Source organism: Galleria mellonella, unplaced genomic scaffold (assembly GCF_026898425.1).
Source record: "Galleria mellonella isolate WM207_F2 unplaced genomic scaffold, CSIRO_AGI_GalMel_v1 utg182, whole genome shotgun sequence".
NCBI classification, from domain to species: domain Eukaryota; kingdom Metazoa; phylum Arthropoda; class Insecta; order Lepidoptera; family Pyralidae; genus Galleria; species Galleria mellonella.
The window spans coordinates 2,310,685-2,328,541 of NW_026442023.1; the positions used below are offsets into that span (position 1 = coordinate 2,310,685).

General features: G+C 31.1%; 1 protein-coding gene across 2 annotated transcripts in view; it reads left to right on the top strand.

Annotated features, from left to right (window-relative positions):
* LOC113513007 (G-protein coupled receptor moody-like) overlaps window positions 1–17,857 on the top strand; it is a 159,396-nt gene that overhangs the window by 97,117 nt on the left and 44,422 nt on the right. For both annotated transcript variants that reach the window (XM_052893609.1, XM_052893610.1), the window contains one exon: window positions 11,450–11,492. The gene's annotated coding sequence lies outside the window, so the exon portion shown is untranslated. The remainder of the gene's footprint in view (window positions 1–11,449; window positions 11,493–17,857) is intronic.

The following is a 17,857-nucleotide window of genomic DNA, read 5'->3' on the forward strand; positions in this document are numbered from 1 at the left end:
ATAATACTTATTAGAAACGTAGAAAACAATAAGAGCGAGATAAAATACTATAACGCAGGAGTGTGTATAAGAAATGTTTTTTTTTATGCAACTTATAATTGTAAACAAGCTCACGGCTCACCTGATGAAAAGTGGTAACCATTACCTACAGATATGATCAGTATCATGGGCATAACAGAGTTTACTGTTTCGCCCATGATACCCCCATGGATTGCCATTCCTGAAGACTCAGGTGTTATTCCTCTGTATCCTGTAAATTCGCTGCCATATCCCACCCTTCAAACCCATGCAAACACAACTGCTCCACGGTTAAAACACGAATGGTACAGAAATGCCCAAGCAAACTACTTCTGTACAAAATCTCCCTCTGGTTTAAGAAATGTAATAAAATAACGCCAGTTTGAATAAAACCTAACCAAAATATCTTATATTCCCATACAGCATCATATTTAATACATAATCACGTCTGAATACCATAAAGGAGTCGACGTTCGACTGGAATTCTAATAAGGCGGTGTACGGTATGTATTATTCCGAGATTTCCTTCTCTTGTATTGGCGTATTTTTAAAGACATAAAAATTTTACATTTTTAATGGAATGGAAACCCCGCTTGCTCAATTAATATAACCTGACAGGATATTAGCAAGTGACGATATAAGATAAGGATGTAGTCAAATCAGTTGACATGTCGTAAAGAATTTACTATGAATTAACCACGATGGTAATTAATGCTCCTTTCCACTAAAGGTTTTCTGGACGAGAACTCTTACAAAATTAAGTTCGCCTGTTGTACATCTTTAGTTAATATAAATTATATGAGTGTAATTTTTTGTGTACAATAAAGTATAATAAAAAATGGTTTCTAGTGGGACTACGTGGAAATCTGACAAATTATATTGCTAGCAATATGGGCACTGGACCTTATTATTATTAAATTAGCTATATTGTATGGCTTTAATTAGTATATAAATATAATATAAAATATAATCTTCATACTATCCGTTAACTGTCCACTGCTAAAAATAGGCCTCCCCTTGGGGATCTTGTCAGTAGTTGCTACGTTTAGCAGGCAGATTGGTTTGGTCATTTGGAGAGGATGGATGAAAGAAGAATAACGAAAGAGATTTATCGAACTAGAATGAATGGAGATGTCGGTAGGGGCCGCCCTAGACGGACGTATGTTGACCAAATAGGCAACGTGCTGAAGAAGGGCCAAATTAAAAGTACCCGTAACCGGCGAGCGTGTATGAAAAGATTGATAAATGTGGAAGAAACGAAATAGGTTTGTTTAAATCGAAGCATTTGGCGTTCCATTGTTTCTGCCTACCCTAATGGGAGACAGGCGTGACAGATATGTTGACAATCATAGTTAGGATTTGATGATGTTTTAAGAACGACACTGCTGCTCATCCTTTACCCATTTCCCTTAGTCGCCTCTTACGACACCCACGGAAAAGGAACGTGTGATCCATTCTACGCCAGGACGATACGGCAAAGAATAGACTACCCCTTACTTTCCCTAAATAATAGAAAATGGTATTAAAATTAACACCACCACTAAATCTATGAATATAAAATAATTTATTTGCACTATACAATATAGAAAAAACGCAAGACAAAAAATATAATGATACAATTGTAATGTACTGTAAGGCATTGTATTTTGTTATTTGTTCTTCAACGCCTTCTCTTACAAAAATATTCGCAAAGTTACAATGTATGGTATTACAGTATTATACAAAAACCGCAAGTAATCGAAAAGAAACCCAACTACCTGACTCCGCCTAATATCCATTAGTAAAATGTATAATAAGCAATCAAATAAAGCGTTTACATATACATTCGAGTATCTTACGGGAAATCTTCTCCAGCAAATTGACTCATCGAATTATAGAGTTAGGCCATAAGCCTTCTACACATTGTACGATACGATGTGTCTTATAAGGAAAACTAAATATTGAAAAAAAGAAGACTCTATTGACTTGTTTCTCTTTAATAAAAATAATTTATTTGCTCGAACTATGACATGTACAAATGGCCTTAAATAGTAATAGTGCAAAACATTTAGCCTTACCTAAAGGCATTTAAATTTTTACAGTATGTATTAGTAATTTTTAGTGGCTTACAGTTTTCAAGAATAGAATGGAATGAATGGCAACACATATATAGTCTGTTATGTCCATGGTACTGCTCATGTCTATAGGCGACGGTTACCACTTTCCATCAGGTGGGCCGTCAGCTTGTTTGCCATTCTAAGTTGTATAAAAAAACATATATACTCTGTTATGTCCATGGTACTGCTCATATGTATAGGCGACTGTTACCACTTTCCATCAGATGAGCCGTCAGCTTGTTTGCCATTCTAAGTTGCATAAAAAAAACTATAAAATCAATAAATAAGTCCAAGTATTATTTAAACTATTAATTTAATTTAATTATATATATAATTATAATTTAATTATTTAAACACTTTAATAGTTATTATTAGATTTAGTTAGACAATTATAAATTTTATTATATTTCATTGATTTATAGTGTAAATATTTAAAGATAATAGATATTATTGTTATAAAACTTTAAATTTGTACATGTCATATTATTAATAGAGAGAGTATAGATCGATTCTCAGTCTATTCTACCATTCAGGTTTAAAAATTCTTTTATTGTGTAAAAACATTTTTCAGTTAGCCCATTTTGCAGTTTTTTTTACGGAAAATTTCAAAGGGCATTTCACAAAATAACTGGAATATATTACTGTAAATTTTAATATACATTACAAAGCAGTTTTTATGATAAAGGCTTCTCTTATATGTAGGCATGTGAAGTTTGCTAGGGACCCTTTTAGTAACATCATTATATAATAAAGTAACTTTTAATATTTTTATATCTTTAAAATAATTTCTACATAATTCCATAGGAGCTAATCCGCAAAGAGCTCTAATGTATTTTTTTATGAATACTTTGTTAATTACTTTTGCATTACTCCCAAAGCAAAATCCATATCGTAATATAAATCCAACGTAGCCATTACACGCAGTAAGAGCTGCGTTTTTACTAGTTGTATTACCCAAACATCTAAGTGCGTATACATATTTGTTAATTTTAGTATATAACATATTTATATGAATCTTTCAATTATAATTTTCATCCAACATGACACCTAGGAATTATACTGCATTATCTTTAGAGATTAATTTTTAATGGTTTTTATTAATGGAATTATAATCTGAAAATGAAACATATTTTGTCTTCTCTGTATTTATACTGTAGTTGATTCCTATCAAGACAGTTCGCGATTTGTATAAGTGTTGTACTGATTCTATTATTATAATTAATAGCTAAATTATGGTGTGGTACTGTTGTCAAAACATCTTTAGCAAATAATTTTCATTTTTCTTAAGTTGCATCTAACAAGTCATTAACACTTATTAAGAAAACAAAAGGCCCAAAAACGCTCCCTGAGAGACACCTATTTGTTACAAAAAGTGGATCTATATGCTGATGGATTTAAATTTTTATCAATGCTATTAATTTACACACACTGATATCAGTCACGTAGATAATTTTCTACCCATTTTTAGGCTAGTCTCCTAATACCAAATATTTGAAATTTGTCCTTTAGTACCTCATGATTAATGACATCAAAGATTTTGCTCCTATCTAAAAAAATAACTAACTAGATTTATTTCTCTTTTTATGTTTTTGTATATATTTTATGTTACGAGATATCTTCGTCAATTTCAATCCGATTTTATTTATTATTTTTATAGTTCATTAAATTTACTCATGATACGTATGTAAAATCTAGATGTAAATTGCTGTTTCTTGGAAATTTTAAATTATTCTAAATATAATCTGTTTCAATAAATTTACTGAAAATATAATAAATAAACAAACCAATAGTAGTACATATATATAAAAGTCGTTTAATTGTTTAAAAATTTATATTTGTTGTTGATTTTATTTAAAATGTGATTCTGAAATAATTTTGACAAAACATGATTACCTTTTCATTTAAACGAACTACACATACATAAAGAAAGCATTTATTTGTTTAGAAATTATAAAAAAAAACTATTAGGTGGCTGAAATACGCCGAAAAATACGTAAATCAAAATTTTTGTTTAAATTAATGAAAATATCTTACAGTGTGTACCTCGCCTTATTTACCCAAGAGCGGAGTTGTTATTACGTGAAAATCTGTGGTAGGCACCGAGTTGATTTATAATGCCACTTTATCGTTAGCTCTATTTCCGGGTAACTCGCGGTTAAACGAATCCCTTCGATGATTTCATTCGGAGTTTCGAAGTGTTTTAGTCAAGTAACTTTTACAAATTGAAGCTTGTAAGCCGTTACTACTTACTGGAATTTAATTAATCCCAATTTGTGTTTATGTTTGTAGTCCTTTTAATGTAGTGCCAACAATGTGCCAAAGTGCCAGTGTTGCCAATTAACCAACATTATTTTTATACCACTGAGGTAGCAAATAAGCACACGGATCACCTGATGGTAAGCGGTTACCGTAGCCTATGAACGCCTGCAATACAACATTTAAATATATATTTCTTATATCGTTATTAATATATTCTATTTTATTCCCGCCAATTCATAACTTTAATTATATAGATCCGAAATTCAATTCTTTTTTTTTTCTTATATCGTATAATGAAAGATTTTTCAACCAATTATTACAAACTAAATATATATATATATATATATATATATATATATATATATATATATATATATATATATATATATATATATATATATATATATATATATATATATATAATAAACACTTACTATGGAAAAAAACAGAATGAAAAACGAGTGAAATATGAAAGAAAATTAAAAATAAATCTAATTAGTTAACCAGTGATATAGACTTCTGCAAAGTAGCACCTAATTCAATAAAATAAATTAAATATATTATTTAAAAATGTCAAAATATACTCAAATTAAAGTTTAATTTATTTTTAAACGACATCAAAATTAAGAAAATCCTCAATTCATCTTCTTATTTTGGCATTAATATTGCGCAATATTTTTATCAATTTTGAAACGACTTGAATATTTTTGCATTCAATTCTATTGAATTTATTCAATCCTTTCGAATAAGTTTAATTTTATCTTCACTGCGCTCTCTATATCGTTCAAAATAGAAAAGATAAATGGTTCAGGTATAACGGAAACTATCAACGGAAACCACGCGATTATGCGAGACGTTCAAATCGTGGGAAATCTATCACAATGATTGATAGCCACTATCTGGCAACAAATGAATTCCAGTCGACGAGAAAGCTTTTGTTTTATCGATGTATGATTACAAATAAAATTGTAGGTAACTTCTACCTACATGCATACGGGCTTATTACTTCACATATATATATATATATATATATATATATATATATATATATATATATATATATATATATATATATATATATATATATATATATATATATATTACTTCACTTATATTTATTTAATATATTCATATTTATGTTAAAAACTCCACAAAAATAATTTTATATTTCAATACTTATTCTAACCAATTAGATACATATAATAACATCTAATAAACAAATTAAATAGTAATTTCTTTTAATGCAAGTTGTAAAACAAACAAGCTGACGGCCCGCCTGATAGAAAGCGGCAACCATAGTCTACAAACATGAATAGTACCATGGACATAATAATCATCTTCATCATATCAGCTGTTGACTGTCCACTGCTGAACATAGGACTCCCCCATAAAAGAGATTTTGCCAGTAGTTACCACGCTAAGTAGATAGGTTGACAACCGTAGTTAGCTTTTTGTGATGTTTTAAGAGAGACGTTGCTGCCTACCCCTTGACAATTAAATTTCCTTAATAATTAATAGACTGTAATAATATTAATTTATTAATATTTAAAACTATTTATTAATTTATATTATTGTAGAAATACTACAATACTAATTTCTTTTCGAATTTCGAATATTTCCAAACAGCTGATATTTCAGTCTTGAGATTTAAAGAAACATACATCCTTTTTTGTATATTCTTTCATATATATTTATGTGATTGTATGTAAAAAAAAAAAACAAGACTTAATTACTACAATTAGACGTACTGGTACCAGACTAAATTCAACTGTCTAAATTCATTGTATCGTTGCCCGTCCTAAACATTTACGACTAGGTAATCTCGTCATCGTCTCTAAGCTATATTTATGATAGTAATCCACCCACATTAGTCATAAACTTGATGGAGGGTTGAGTAAATGTTTTTGGCGAGATTGTTTTGACGGGAGAGACCCCATGTCTACGTCTGATGAATTAAGGGTCACAAAAGGGAAGAGAAAATAAGCGACAGGCCGTAATAACAAATAACTATATATTTATATAAGTATAAACTAAAATAACAAAAATATAATGTAACATAGGTTACTTTACATTAAGTACTATACACACAGAGCAGCATCGCGCCCTCATGTGTACCATCACATCAATCCACATTTAATACTAGGTACAATCAGTATCAAAAATCGATGAACACAAACAAATTTCCGAAACCCATATATTTTTATCACGACTTCGTGCGAGTGGTCGTTTATTAACCGGGAGAAAAAGTAGCCTACAACCTTTTCCATTCCACATAGTACATGTATACCTAATTTGATAGTAATTGCTTAAGCCGTTAAAGCGTGAACAGATTGTTTGTAACAAACAAATAAACTCATTCTTATATTTATGATATTACTAAGGATAACAATTACCGCTTTGGTAGAATTTTGGTACCACCTTTTTTTATACAACTTAGAATGGCACACAAGCTAACGGCCTACCTGATGGAAAGTGGTAACCGTCGCCTATAGATATGGACGAAACAGAGTATACATCACTACCTTTGTCGTATAAAAAAATTTTGAGTAATACATTTTTTTTTGCGACGTTCATTATATCAAATTTACATGCTACAATTACATCGATTATAACCTTACCCTCCACATACAATAAGCGTTTGCAGATTTGGTCACAGTGAGGAAGAAACGCCGCAGCACTTAATGTGTGACTATAACCCACTCATATATAAACGATATCTCTTTCGGAAAACACACTGTATATCCTGAGGAGATAAAAACGTCGCTAAAAGAAACGTTCCTATCATTGATAAGAATTAGCAGCGAACTTTGAAAAAAGGGCGATCACAAAAGATCATGAAAAGGTCGCAGTGTCACAGGATATTTTGCCTGAAAAAGCCCGTCTTTCAATAACAATAATACCCTCGTATATTGATTTACATGACGTCCTAACAGAGCGCGTGTCACGGCGCTTATCACGCGTTTGTTTCTTTTTCCGCACACCATCCAAAGTATTATCAGATTGCCCGACGATCACGTAGCAATATTCACAATGACTATGACATATATTTCTTATAGTATGATAATATTTTTTTTATTGCACTGCTACCTTCAATATATATATAAATTTGAAAATGGAATGGTAACCCTGCCTACACTTAGAATTCAGCACGATAGTTTGCCACCTGACCACCTAACCAAGTACATTGCTAGCAATGCAGCTGGTAGTTTGATATACTAACAATTCCCCCCCCCCCCCCCCATTTAATATATTTTATAGTTATATATACTACAAATAAGCCTGTCAAGTATGCATGACATTTCCTAGAAAGCCTTCGGGCTATGCAAAGGGTAAGATGTCCGCGAGATTGTGGATTCTATAGGAGGAAACAGAGCACAGAAACGCGCGTCCACCTCTTTATACAAAACAAATCCCTATATTTCAGTCACCACGCAGAAATCTAATGCATAAAATCGACGGTTTATACATATAGAGTACTAGTATTATACAGTATAAGTTTATATAATCTTTCACGACTCTGTGTGTACAATTCCTTAAAATCACTATTTAAATTTTTTTTTTACTCACTTTGATATTATAACAACATCATATAGGTAATTAGAATATTCTTACATTAGGCCCGCAGGTTTTATTCTCTATCTACGCCCTCACTTGGTAAAAAGTACCGTAATCAATTACAGGAATTACTTTCAAAGTTTAAAAAATCTTTTTCTAAGGTATTTCAAATATTCTTTTGGGGAAAATTGTTAAGCTTTATTAATTCTATCATTGGATTTCGGATTAGTTATTCTTTACGAATAATATTACAAAGATGATTTAAAAAAAAACAATTCATATAGTATAATAACAGAACAACCGTTTAGTGAACTAAAGAATAGTTATATAACATTAAATAATCTTTACATGCGATTGCATTCACGTGACCGGGATATATTGATTTATTAAAATGAAAGTAGCCTTTGACTTTATCCATCCGTGTAAGCCAATTTCCGTGATGATTGGTAGATCCATTAAAACAAACAAACTCACTTTCATATTAATAATATTATATATTAAATGTCAACTACCAAAACCAACAATATTATGTACTTATCATTATTACAGGTTGTTTCATACTACATATAAGAAAGTTAACATCGTATTTACGACCAAAGCGCCGATAACGATGTTGTATAAACTACAGAACTCTTTAGGAACTGTCGTAAACGTCTTCGTGTGTATATACATATACAAGGAACTATCAACTAACATCAAGTTAACTATCAGATATACAGATCTTTACTGGAGTCTTCGAATAAAATTCTCTTTGTTTATTATCAGATAATAACACAAATGATACTCTGTGGCGCTAGTGTAGATGTATTAAAAACATGGCAGCAACTTTTGGCGGGAAAGAAGTTTTCACTTTAGAATTTGTTATTTTTTTTAATATTATATTTTATATTTAATCCAGAACTATAAATAAGAACACTTTTTTTATACACAACAGAACAATAACGACTCGTGGCGCTAGTGTAGATAATATTATTAAAACAACATGACGGTGATTTTTGGCGCGAAAGAAATTTTCACTTGAGAATTCTTTATTTTTTTTAATATTATATTTTAATCCAGAACTTTAGACGAAATAAGAACACTTTCTATACACAACAGACAACAACTAATTTATTTCTACGTATATGCGTATTTCTAATGGTATAAATGGAACATGTCCTTCCATTCCCATGGGTGTAGAAGGAAACTAAGAGAACTTAATGATCAAGGGAGGAGCAGCAACGTCTCTGTTAAAACATCGCCAAAGCCTAACTGCAGTTGCCAATCCGCCTGTCAAATATGGGAATTAATGGCAAAACGCCCCAAAGGAGGAGGCTTATGTTATAAAAAAATATCTCGAATGTGTATATATATATAGTATACTTAAGAAATTGAATAAGTGCCTACGTAACATGTAACAGAATAGAATTATGAACAAAACTCACAAAGGATTTCGTCTCTAAAATGGGAGAAATATTCGGAAATGTTGTTACTTACATATTGGGAAAACATCAAACATTGTCAGCGCCATTTCCCCTTTCCTTTCATGTTCTGTTTAAACTTAGAGACATTTTTGTAAGAATATTTTCACCGAAACGTACTGATTTACTTATTCATTATATTTATTACAGTAACAACCCATTGATATCCCACTACTGGATTGAAGTATTTGTTTACTACTACCACTTCGCTTAATCGTTTGGTATAAAACTTGATTTGTTTTTAAGCGATTCCTAAAAGAAAAAGATTTTAATTTGTGTGTATTTTTATACATTACCTTAGTACGCTAGTACGTTGTTAATATTTAACCAATTTTAATAGTTCTTTTTGCAATCGACAGAGTTTACTTTATATAGTTTTTTGGTATTAGTTTCATACTTAAGTAATGTAGAGGGTCATGTGAAAAATAATATTCTTTAGAACAACAATATATATAATACGTGTAGATACAAGACGAGACAACCATTGGAACAGAAACAAAAACCGTGTAGAAAAATAATATCAACATATATATGTGGCCAGACTTATATTTACATTATGGCCACAAAAAAGTTTCAATAAGTAAGTCAAACAAGCATACAGCCTGTCTGATGGTAAACAGTCACTGAAGCATATGGACGCCTGCAACACTACGGGTGTCACATACGCGTTGCCGACCCTGAAGAAACCTTAATATATAACCCTTTTAAAGTAACTCATACAGTAGTCTCTAGGAAAACCTCGACAGGAAGCTCATTTCACAGCCTGAGCGTTCGCAGGAGAAAATTCCATTTAAACCGCACTGTACATGACTATTTAATTTTAAGCGTGTGAGATACAAAATGTACAAATATCACCTTTCTTTATATATTCAATTATCCGGATTTACGATTACCTGAATATTATACGACCAGAATCATTAGTCGGGTTAATTCAGCCTCTACTGTAAATATTATTTCTTAATAAATTTCACATAATACTCGTACTTTCGTTTATTGTTCGTTTTACTACTAGTACAGTATTATATTATCTGTGGCTTTACTAAGACGTTTCATTCGAATACTATTTAGAGGGAAAGCTTCTAAACAACACGGAGGGAAGCCTTAATTGAATTATTGTTCGCGTCTCGACACTCGACAACGCTGCGCTGGTATTATTTTACTCTTAGATTAATCTATTATTACCTAGCATTTATAATTAAAATGATAAGCTCTTCCATTTTATTCTTTATGAACACTTAATATGAAATAGATTTAGCTTTATAGTAGGTACTTATTCATGTCTGTATGTTATTGACCTTAAAACAACATATAAACATTATATATTTATGAAAATAATACTAACATCTCTAATTACCTGCAATTGCTATGTAATAAACACAAATGAATAAAGAAATTTTCAAGTCTGCACCACTTCAAACAAAAAAATACGTATAAAATGTATGCAACCATAATCAAATTTTTATCCAATCATTCATTTTAATATTATGACGCCATAATAAAATTTGATCTTATAAAATAGCTATCGATGTCAATATTTTGGATAAAGACATAAATAGTTTTAAATATTATAAATATTAATTTGTTTTATTGTGTTAATACTTTTAGATGATTACATAAATTCATTATCCAGTTTCGACAATTTAAGAGCAATGTCGACGTTTATATAACTATAGATTAAGGTGAATAACGTAAATATCTATAAATACCTACTTACTCTGTGATACATTGCTTTTAATTTTTGTAAAATATATATAAATTGAGAATAGTATTCGTGGTCGTAAAATATAGAAACCCAATTTTTGTCAAAACCAAAACGGGGAAACGACAGTTATAATAAAAATACCTATCTGACGCGCATTTGGACATCATAAGAATTAGGTCTAGGATATGTTGGATAGAACATGTACATATAAAAATATACTTATAGATAACTAAGAGAAGCAATTGGTTCAACTATAAATATATTCATATAATGTAACTTAATTTTATAATATTATCATATATATTCTTTTATAAATAACAGGTGAAAATAAAATTAATTACTTTATTTTTCTTTTTCAGATATCTGGCCAGTACTTGCTTGATTTGTGCCAAAACGAACTATGTAAGTAATTCAACCTGTAATTTTTAATTTCTATTATTAGTGTATCTACGCAATCAAATTATTATAATTTTAGATTAAAAGAAATATCATTCTATCTACGGTGCTTTGTTTTAAACAATTGCCACCAAATTTTTCGTAGTACTTGTCTTTAGATTATGTATTTTGTCATATGTAACTACTATCTAATTTTTATTTGCATTGGAAATAGTGCCCATATATATGTATATTCATAAAAATATAAGAATTACGTTACATACTTTATCCGTACTATCTGTATATATATTTATACCGTCGTATCGTAAGAAAATCCGTATATGTTTATCTAATGCAACACGGAAGAGTTAAGTACCTATTTTCGGTATCTCTTTTGACGTTGATGAAAGGTTTATGTGATTTAACGTCCCTACTAATGCTATAAACGTGGCAGTGACTATTTGTTTAATACCATTTGAAGATATAACGATTTAACACTTACAATAATAATAATAATAATGATTGTAACAATAACCGAACTGACTTACGTGTATTTTTGTCGAAAATGCTAAACTTATATCTGATTTATTCGGGGTCGTTAATATTTTTTTTTGCTCCAAATTGATACAATTTCCTTAACTTTTGTCAACAAATTTGTGTCCGTTTTTTATTAAATTTTTTTTTTTCATGAAACCACTATGTGAACGACTAGAAAATGCCGTTTTCTACACTGTATCACTTATCTGTTATTTACTAATTACCCGTGACTTTATCTGCGTGACCGGGATATTTTTCTTAACTAGAGTAATAAATAGCGTTTAGTATATACTAAATTTCATAGTTATTGGTTGAGCCGTTAAGGTGCTATAAATTCAAACGCATTTTTACATTTATAATATTAGTAAGAATAGTGAGGATTTATAATATAAATTTTAAATTTGGAACTCTATATTCAAATATTATTCTCTAATATAACTCAATGTTATTGAGAGATATTAGAAGAAATTTATACATATGTATGTAGTATTTCACTGGTTTCGATTCCGTAAGCTCCACATAATGTGCTTTCACATGAATATCTCGCGAAAAATGTGGTTATCTGGGAAATGGTCCGTTAAGGCGTTGAATATTTCCAACCAACTTGGACGTTCGAGCGTGATTTTTATCCTTACTCACACCTGCCTCTCAATATCCGCTGATAATTATCTTACACCATCGCAAAAAAAACATACAAAGAGATAAGCTCGTCTTTGCATATTACATTTAAAATTAATTGTTCTTATCATTATGTTTGTGTACAATAAAGAATATCAAATAATGCAAAGTCATTGCTTCTACAATTTATCCACGATAATACAGTATGAGAGCAGAATTTAGGTACACACTTTTTAATTTTCCATCGTACCGTTTTAAATGCTGATAGTACAATATATAATATCATGGATTACCACAGAAATATAAAAACGTTTTATGTACGTACGTAATGCTTTTATAATTCACCACAGTATAACTTAATAGCGCCACCATACGACAGAAAACCAATTGTTAAATTTCCATAATGATATCGTAACGTACACGACATATTAGATTCGTAGACATACGTGAAAATCATCATAAAATTGCATACATTTTACTCTCTATTATATCAACATCTCATCAGCATCACATCTGTCTAGTATTGAACATAAGCTGCCCCCATAGACTGCCCTAAAGGACAGTCCTGAACCACCTGTATTCACAGACTCCCTGCAATGCATTCGAGTCGTCACTCCATCTAGTGGGAATTCGTTGTATTTACATTCTATTATATCGTAACGGTAAAATTGAACAATATTATAATACAATAAATTATATAAACGTACTTTTAAAGTTATTTGATAAAATGCACAGTAAATGGTATAAAATGTTCAATTTTCTTGTCTTGCGTATTGTCTATCCCATTCGCAATTTCTTCCTATCCTGCCCTATCTTGCAACGTACGTGATAAACATTTTTTCAAAAAAGGAAATAGATAATCATTCGAGTATATTGTGTTTATTATGAAAGACCATAGAGTATTCATAATTTATGGTTTAATGTATGTATTTTATTTTTATGGATAAAAATGGTAAAATTTGTTCTTAAATCACCTGCTCTATTAAATTACTCTATAACATAACCACAGAGCAAGTAATCACTACGCTAATCAATTTAGAATATAGCAGTATGACAAACAGTGTAGTTATTTTTATTTTATAATTGACAATATCCAATTGTTACTTCCTAATACAGTCAACAGTCGTAAAAAAGAAAAAAGTTTCATTTCAATTACTAGAATAAATCGAAATTTGTATCAATACTTCAACATCCTAAAAACAATATTTGCTAACAGAACAGAAGGATCACAAACGATTTACAATTAATTTTCTTTTTGATAAGAGAAAATTAAAATGTAATCCATTCAATCAACTGGGACAATATTATGTGATCCTAGTGGAACGCTGTTAAAACACTCACCTAAAGTTATCCGTAACTCAATTATTTTGATCTCTCTTGATCCAAACTGTGAAGTTTTCTTTAACAAATTGACGAAGGACCCTTATGTCTACTGTTGTTTTTTAATCAAAGTAGCCTTTACTCGCACTCGCTTCACCCGGGCGAACCCATATTTGGACAACGAAAACATCTTCAGAAATATAACTTCAATGATAGCATAGGTTTATACTAGTGAAAGAGTTTATTACTGGCTAAAAAAATATTTTTAATGGGTGAAAATAAAATAATGCCTGTACTGCAAAAACAAATTAAATAGATCACTAGTAATAGACTACTTCTAAATGGTATATTAAGAGTAAACATACACCAGATTTTAAGGAATACAACTGTGGAAATTGCATCCAATTTGATAGTAGTTCTTATATAATGACAGAAATATACAGACAGACAGATTGTCTTTATTAATATATTTTATTTATTTAATTGTTTAATAATTATTGAACATCAAACAGTAAACCTAGGTTCTTAATTTATGTAAACATTTTTGTGGTTATACTACACAATTATGTATAGCTATGAAGTCTAACAATAAGGAACTAAAAATTTCTTACTATACAGCAAAATCATTTATTATTCACAATTCGAAATTTTAAATGATTTGGAAGACAAAATTTAACTATTTATTCTTTTGTTTTCTAATGGTTGAAGATGGAATGGTGCACCCGTCTATGCTGACAGTACCTACACATTGGTAGGGCACCAGTGAAGAATGAATCGACGATGTATTAAGGCAAATCAATTGATCCAATGTGCCGAATTCATTACAAATTAACCACGATAGTTTCCACAAGGAAACACGTGGGCTCAACTTGACGTCTTCTCGTTCCTCCCTATTTATTTATATTATAGAATTTGAAAAATGAGAAAACTACCTACGCTTAGACGATCCGTATTTAATTTGTTAAATTACACGGATATTGCTAGGGTATATAGAGTATATATTTTACCTGGAAGTGGCCGTCTAATTATATATCAAAAATCGTTTTTACCAATTGAAAGCATTACCCGATCTAAAAATCCAATTGAAGAAGGGTTAGACCGTTAAAGTAAACGTTAATAAGATATATAAAAATTGTACATTTTATTACGAATATCATTAAAGAAAGAAGAAACCGATCATAAAATCGTTATTCCTTTTTTAAAAATTATCCACATTAGCTTTACTCTGAGTAATAATAAATATCCTGTACTTAATAGCAGGATCTTCCTGGAAACTATCATATTTAATTCTCGGTAAATTCATCACGATAGGCTGATTTGATTTTGTCTTTGCCTATCATAACTCACTGGTGCCCCGCCGGCACATGCCAATACCGCAGACGGAAATAGGATTCTATTTACATCCTGCAGAAGTCCATGTCACTGGTTGTTTAATTAGATCATTTTGTTTAATTCCGCTACCGACAGTAAATATGTGACTTTGACAGTCACACATTTGCTAACTGTAGCGGAAGACTGACCACCATTATTACTACCAAAAGTTTTACAACCTTCTATATTAGCCCTCAAACTCCGACTGCGATTTCGTTTACACACATTTTGCGATTTCACATCTAAACTAGATTTCGCAGTTTGGGTACCGAACGGTTAACACTAGGATCCGAGCAGCGATATATTAATTTATCTGAAGATGTCTTGTTTGAATGTGAAACAAGTTTTCTCATCCGGCCATCTACATTTTTCAAATTTATGTTTCCATTATTCATAAGACGATTTAAATGCCACAAGTAGTAATCATTTTATAAATCAATAGAAGCTACAAGTGTCAAAAACTGTCAAATAAAAGTTTTTAGCAATATTGGGCAGACATTTTATTATAGAAATAACTTTATAGGTGTTTGATTTATTATTTTATTTTTTAGTTGTTTGATTAAAACTCTATTTACCAGTTTAGTATACCAATAGGTATATAATAATATAATGATAAAAATACTTCTGTTTTTGATATATAATAAAAAGTTAGGAAATCAAATTTTGCAATAAATAAATACTGTACTTACACAGTATAGGAGTGATAAGTGGGAAGGGCAGTGAACTTGGGAGGGCGTAATAGCGTTTCCTCACAAGGCGCCTTGTAGGCGACCGCCCCGGGTGTTGGGTTCCGTTCGGCACCTACTGCTTACATATACAACATACAGGATGTTTCAAAAGTTGCTAAGTAATCAAAAGTACAAAACCTTATCACACAGACCGGGAACAGAGAGGTCGACCAATATAGTCAATAACATGCTTTACACGAATAGTACGATTCATATGCGAGTTATACTCGCCCATCAAATGTTGTCTTACTTTATTAATATTACGCCCTTAACGTGATAAGCCCATTTAACTCGACAGATTACATAAAATAAATCTCATTATAATTTATACAAAATAGCTTAATAAAGCCTCTGGAAGCCATCGTGTTTAATTTTTTGTAGATTTATTACGATGAACCGAGTGACTTAACTTCATCCTCACCTATCATCCTTCATTGGAGATAGGTACCCTCCGCCAGTGTAAACCAGCGCAGGTGAGGTTACTATTTCTTTTTTATCTCATCAACCTATTAGGAATAATTCATATACATCATCATCATCATCACCATCATATCAGCCTATAACTGTCCAATGCTGAACATCCCGTTGGGGGTTTAGCCAGTAGTTGCCACGCTTGGCAGGCGGATTAGCAACCGCAGTTAGGATTTAGAGATGTTTTAAGAAAGACGCTATTGCTCACCCTCCCTTAGTCAGTTCTTACGACACCCATGGTATAGGAAGGGGTGGCCTATTCTATGCCAAGGCCACACGGGCAATTCATATACAGCAAAGTAATAAATAGGCGAAGCATTATCTCACGATTAAGGTTAAACTAATTTTATTCAATCCAATTTTAGAATTTAGTTAAAATACATACAAACATTTTCCGCCATGATATTAAACATAAATAAACATTATCATCTAAGCCATTATCCGTCGACTGCTGAACATAGGCCTCCCTTATAGACTACCATAAAGAACGATTCTGAGCCACCTGCAATAGATGTTGGAGCAATGGATATTGCTTTCCTGCAATGTATTTAAGATCATCACTCCATCTAGTGGGGGGTAGCTACTAAATAAACTTTCTTCCCCTTCGATTGTCGGTTCTTCGAGCCATGAGACCAGTCCATTGTCAATACTGTTACTGTACATTGTACAATGTCCTCAGTAAGAACGAGTACAGAGCATTTTTTTTAAAGTAATGCTGATTTTATTAGATATGTTATACTAGTAATCTACCCGGACTTCACATGAGTTTCTTGGAAATAAAATATAGCCCACATTATTCGCTGATAATGTAGAGTTCTATACGAGAAGTGATATAATTTTTAAAATCGGTTTTATATTTTTTAAGTTTACCCATCCTCATAGGCTTAGTGCAGTTCCAAAGAACTTTTCTCCCACTAACATTCAGGCTATGAGCTCCCTATCGAGGTTTTTCCTAGAGACTACAGTATGGGATTCTTCAAAAAGGGTATATTAAAGTTTCTTCAGCGTCGGCAACGCGCACGTGACACCTCTAGTGTTGTAGGCGTCCATAAGCTACAGTCATCGTCTACCATCAGAGGGACCGTATACATGTTTGCCACCTTTGTGGTATAAAAAATAAATTACAAACAAATAATCAAATCCTTACTCTTTATAATAATACTTAAGATGTTATCCAAATGAGTCCATTTAAGAACAGACTGTATAGAAATACATTGAAGTGTACTTAGAGGCTGATGCGTTTGTGAACGTCGAGCGATAAAAAGACAACACCAATAGAGTTTCTTTTGTGGATTTAATTGTTTACTCTGAAAATTGTCGGCAGAAATAAGATATCGAGGTTATTTT